We start from the raw sequence: 6,060 nt of genomic DNA, 5'->3' as shown, positions 1-6,060 counted from the left end.
AGACTTGAACTCAGGTTTCCATGATTCTTAAAAATCCATGCTTTAATCACTGTATGATTCTGTTTCCCCAAAGAACGGAATAGTGCCAGGCACATGATGGACACTCAACAGTATGTGTCACTGAAGGAATGAATGAAAGGATATAAAGCAGCTATTGCAAAGTGAACCCCAATATGGAAAATACAAGTAGAAAAGCAAAAGCAATACTTTAAGGATTCACTAAATCACCAACTCAAACTGTGCGGCATAATTGGAGGTGTCTCGAAAGCAGCCGCAATTGACAGAATGGCCTAATATGCTGTTACAGGAGATGGTTCTGAGTGAAAACTTCAGGCTATGAATCTGCAAAGCCAAAGATGGAAATACCACCAGTCAGTTCAGAAAAGGAATTGTGGATGCTGATCAGAAAACTCGTTCCCACATTTTCTCAGTATGGAAAGGATTGGTGCTGTACGACATTAAGAGTTAACCCCCGCAGGTTACCTTTAATTCTATCACCTTTTTGGGTTTTGGGGTGGGTTTTGTTTTGTTTTGTTTTTCAGAGCAAAACAGATTCACATCATGAATCTGGTACCTACCAACTCTTTTTTTTTCTTAATTGTAGTATAATTAACATACAGTGTTCTATTAGTTTCAGGTGTACAATATGATTCGATTCTATATATTATGCAGTACTCATCACAGTAAGTGTACTCTTAATCCCCTTTATCTAATTATATATCACCGTTAAAATGGAAGAAAATCATGCATACTGGAAAGATGATTACTGGAAAGATGATCTAAAAGATTCCCACCAAAGTGCCTTTTAGGGTGCAGAGACATGTCTTATGTCACTGACTCTGCCACCAAGATCACCAATAGACAGGAGCAACAGACAGCACATATCCCAAAAGCAGCCAATCTATGAACCCACTTATGGCCAGTAACCTATAAAGATGCCTGGCATGGGAGATTTGCCCAAAAAGAAATGTATCTAACTCAACCAACTGGATTTTCTCTTACAGGAGTCTGAACTCAAGCTATACAGAGGGAAAGCTAGCTGAAAAACAGAGAAGGCAGGCAGGAGTAATAAGACAGTTATAACCGTATTGAGAAGATACAGAATGAGGTAATTAGTTTAAAAATAAAAGGTAAAAACAGAATCTGCAAAGGGCTAATAGCAGCAGAGAAGTAACATGTCTGCTGCTAAGACGGCCACACCCGGTCACTAGAGTTGCATTGATTTTTTTCCAGTTTCTATTAAGACCTAGTTGAAATCTATATGATGAAGCCAGTTTGTACATAAGGTCTGGCCACTTTGATCTCCTTTATTTCCCTACATAAAGCTATCTAATAAACTTCTCATTACTAGCTACAGACCAAGTAAAACTGTCTTGCTTGCAACCAAAAAAAAAAAAAAAAATATATATATATAGAGTACAATAATTTTATATATGAGAGCACATGCACCACACCTTGCAGTTACATGGCAAGGCAAATTGGGTGGGGGGTAGTAATTCAAGCACTGTGGGTCTTATTTTCATCTTATAGCATCTGTGATTTGAAGACACTGTTACTTAGCTCTAGCTAAGTGTTTTAGAAAAAAAGGGCCTTCAAAAAAGCATCTTCTACCCTAAAATTTAACTTACAATTGTGCACTTTGAGATTAAGAAGACATCCAGGGAAGTTACAGGAAACAAAACCATCTCTTCCTCTTGTGTGTGCAATAATCCGCGTCCAAATTTTATGGCAAATAAGTGATTTTGTTCTCTCATAAGAAACAATAGCTGACTAGTCAAGATGGCCACGCAAATAAAGGACAAATTGGAAAAATACAAAAATATTTTGAAAAAAAGTTTGAGGATATACTGAAAATTACTCAAATTTTACTAAGTGTGTTCTTGCCTATCTTTATGATAGCCCCGTTAGCCTATTTTACCACCTCGAAAAGCCTGTCCATTCAAAGGAAAGGAGAATGAAGCTCAGCAAGTCTCAACCATCTACAAATGCCCAACACACTGAATTCCAAAAATATCTAATGATCAAAAGGTTTGAAAATGACAAAGCCACTCTCCTAGAGAAGTTTATACAAAATGCCCCTAACAACTCATATGTCAAAAACCCAAGAAAACAAAAAAAAAATCCTTTCCCTTAAAGTATAACTTTTTTCATAGAATTCAATCACTTGTGCACACAGTATTTTCCTAGTGCATCATTATTTTTTTCTTAGAAGAAAACTATTCCTTGCCTTTCCTTTCTATCCAAAATCAAAGCTACCAGTCACAACCAGCAGGTATTTTAGGGTTCAGTCTACCAAAGCACCAATCTATGCAAGTCTCAGCTTCTTTAAAAAATACTTTTGCAGAGCTTAGAAAGAAAGTCTGACTAAAAGCCACAGGTCCATTTCTCAGAATTAATCTATTTTCAGGATAATTCCACAGATAGAAGAGATTAAAAATCAATATTCAAAACCTGAGTTGCAATAACAGTTCCATGCACTTGGGGTTCATTTTGGTGTAATAACCTTTCCCCTCGACATAACATCATTACACACTCTCGTATTTAAAGTGTTATGAGAGTATATAAAGCAGGGACACCCAGATAGGGTGCAAGTTATTATTGCTCAAGCATTCAGGGTGAGGGTTTTTTGGTTTATTTTGGTTTGGCTATTTTTTCAAGGATATCACTCTAGTCCTTAAACATTATAGTGTTTCGTGACAGGAATATGCACCAGACACCTGACACAAGTATTTGAGTATCAGAATCACTAAAAAGCCACATAACACAGGTGCTGGAACCCTAGCACTTCATCTCAAGTTCAGAATATGAAGGTTCATCCAAACCTAGGGACAAAAGTTCTCTGATGTTGCAAATTATACAAGTCCCTAAATACTAATTTTTACTATCTTATTGTTAAAAAAGCAAAATCAGGAACAGTCAGGTGTGTGGGTAAACCCTCTCAGCAGATAATCTAACAGTACTTGGGCCTCAGCTGAAATTTGGAGCACTGCCACTAATGACTACCAGTGGCAAGACTCTTGAAAAAGTACCATTTCTTCTTATCTCTTCATGTACATTTACCAACGAAATTCCTGACCTGGCCCAAATCATGCTTTCCTGAAGAATCCACTAGTTCCATAATTGAAGCTTTCTTTCAAATAGTACTGCACATATACTTTTGTCTTATAGAAACATTTCAGCTATGTTACTCAGTTAATATTTGTTCCATGTCAATATTCTGCACATGACCAAAAATAAAATATTTGTGTGATAGGGCAAATACTAATGAGAATTTTAAGACAGAGGGGTTATTCTGGGAGAATAACCATAAAAATAAAGCCTAACTTAAAATGAATGTGATTACAACTACCTAATCACCTTTTTCAAGATAAATGAAAAATCTGAGTAAGAATGGTAAACTAGTAATATCTGATCAGAAGAAAACTGACAGCAAATAATAATAGGTGTCTTCATTGTCCCAATTAAAGCAGCAGTTAAAATCGGATGTGTAGCAATAAATTCTCTCTTCTAATGTACCCCTTTCAATCTAAACTTTAAGTAGTAATAAAAAAATTACACATTTTAAAATGTTATGAAAATCACTTACAGTAACCATATCTAACATTTATTGTAACATGCCAAACACTATTCTAAATATTTTACACGTACTTTTCATTTTATCCTCAGAACCCTATCCCCATTTCATAGGTGAGGCAACTAGGGCACAGAATGTTTAAGTATCTTGTACAAAGTCATACCGGAAATAATGCATGGATAAAAAATTTAACCAACCAAGCTAGCTCCAGATCATTACACTAAGCTGCCAATAAGGTAATGTAGCGAATGTGCTTTGCAAATGGTAATATGCAAATAAATGATTAAGAGCACTGATTAAGAGCACATGCTTTGTAGTCAGATCTAGTGTCAAGTCTCAATTCTGTAATTTACTAGCTATGCAAACTTAAGTAAATCACTGAATTCTCTAAGCTTCAACTTCCTATTCTATGAAATGGAGATAATGAAGTAACAGTTCTTATTGGCAGATTTTACTGGTGGATCTTCTTGGTATATGAGGGGCATTATACATGGAAAGAATTAGCACAGTGCTTGGCATACAGTAAGCACTCCATGAATGTTCATTATTACTATCTAATACTAACAGTTCTGTTCATTATTACAAACTCTCATTTTAGTACTGGTAGCATTTTCTAAAGTAAGTAAAATCAACATGGAGGTAATAAAAGTTTATGAAATTAAGACCCGAAGTCTCAAAGTATCTGACGGCACAAATTTAAGGTGGAAAAGGCTACCATTTACTTTAATATCATTATCAAGTTTCTACTTAAAGTGCCTGGGTATACATGAAAATGTGCAAGGCACTAAACAAAATTATCAAGACATAATAGTCCCTGACTTCAAAAAGACACAATTAAGCAAATTAACTCCGCTGAGTAGACACAAACAGCAAAACCTCCAACTTTGGGCATTTTCCCAACCAGACACAACTATGGTCGTCATTAAGTTCCCCTCTGCTTGTGGTGTGGTAGTGAATACATGCAGAAGAAGCAGTTCAAAAAGAAATAGTAAACCTGACAAAGGGAATTTAGAGTGATAAAGATTAAAGAAGAAATGAGCTGACTTTCTACCCTCATAACTTCTCAAAAAACATTTTGTCTATCTTGGTACTAATGATCTCTGTTAATTAACCAGAGGAGAAAAAAGGAAAGAGCCAGAAATTCAAAAAAGAATTCAGGGTAAAATGGTACAGAAACAAATTCTAAGTGAGAGGAGGAATGAAGTTCAAAGTTAGAAAAGCCAAAATAATTGCAGGTGAGTTTAAGCGAAACATATTTTATTCAGCATTCTATCATGCGCCTAATGCCTTAGAAACCAAATGAGTAATAGCCATTCTTAAGACTGCTGATCCTTACTCCTTCCAACCCTGAGATTTCTGTTAGCTTTTAAAGTCAGAGAAGAAGGAAAAAATAGCATAGGGTACAGAAGGATTTTGTCTAACAGAACAGCCAACATCATACTGCACATATCTTAGAGCTCGGCTTCTGATCAACTATGAGAGCCACAGCTAAGGCAGAATCCTGGTGATCTTCAGATTCCATTAAAAAGGTAGCTTCTAAAACTCCTAAGTAAGGATCTAGAATATTTCCAGGAAACCTGGAAATCTAATTTCTAAAGTTTAAAAAAAGCATTTCTTTTTCCATGGTCATGCTATTTGAAAAGATCTTTTGCAACTTCACAACAGGAAATGATACCCACTCGTGCCTCAAACTCCATACCTATTGAGAAACTCCTCTGTCCATACCCAGAGTCTAAACCATAGCAAAACCACAAAATCCCCTGTGACTCCATCCATAGGCTCTTTAAAGTAAACTGAGTAGAACAGCCTATTGATCATAAAGCAGTATTACATATTCCTAAAAAAAGGTACTTTCCAATAATACCAGCAATCTGTGTCAACCAAAAACGTAGCTCATATCTACAAAAGTAGGACAAAAATTAAGGATGGGTAATTTATATATTCTACAAGAATATATATATTCTTCAAGAAGAAAGTTTTCTTCCTGAAGTAGGGAGGAAAGGGGAAAAAAGAGAGACATGGACATAACAACAAAAAAAAAGGTTATTATGCATTCAAGGTTTAACTGTACGTTCTAATGAACACCTGCCCAGAGTCAGCCATACCTCATCCAGCTCTCTCCTGCACTATCCAAAATTATGAAGTTGAAATGCAAGCCGTATTTTTTATTGTTTCTCCTCTTTCACTGCACTTAGGTATGGAAGGTATCTCAGGAAATAAGATGAGTTGAATTCTATAGGAAAACTCTTGACTGATCAAATAACAGCAAAGGTAGATAGATATAATTTGTAGCCAGAAATAGGTTTTAATATAAAACAAGCAATTTGTGATGGCTCTTTGTCTGCTTAACTACCTATCCCCACAACAAAAAGGTGCTATAAATATTTGCTTATATAGCCTGCATGCAGAAAAGCTTCTGGCACAAATTTCCTAGGACTGTTCTCCTTAAGAGCCTCAGGCCTGAGCCCTCTGAGAAGACAGAGCTC

Source organism: Ursus maritimus, unplaced genomic scaffold, assembly GCF_017311325.1.
Source record: "Ursus maritimus isolate PB19 unplaced genomic scaffold, ASM1731132v1 scaffold_3, whole genome shotgun sequence".
Taxonomy (NCBI): Eukaryota; Metazoa; Chordata; class Mammalia; order Carnivora; family Ursidae; genus Ursus; species Ursus maritimus.
Note: the sequence above shows the minus strand (reverse complement) of the source record.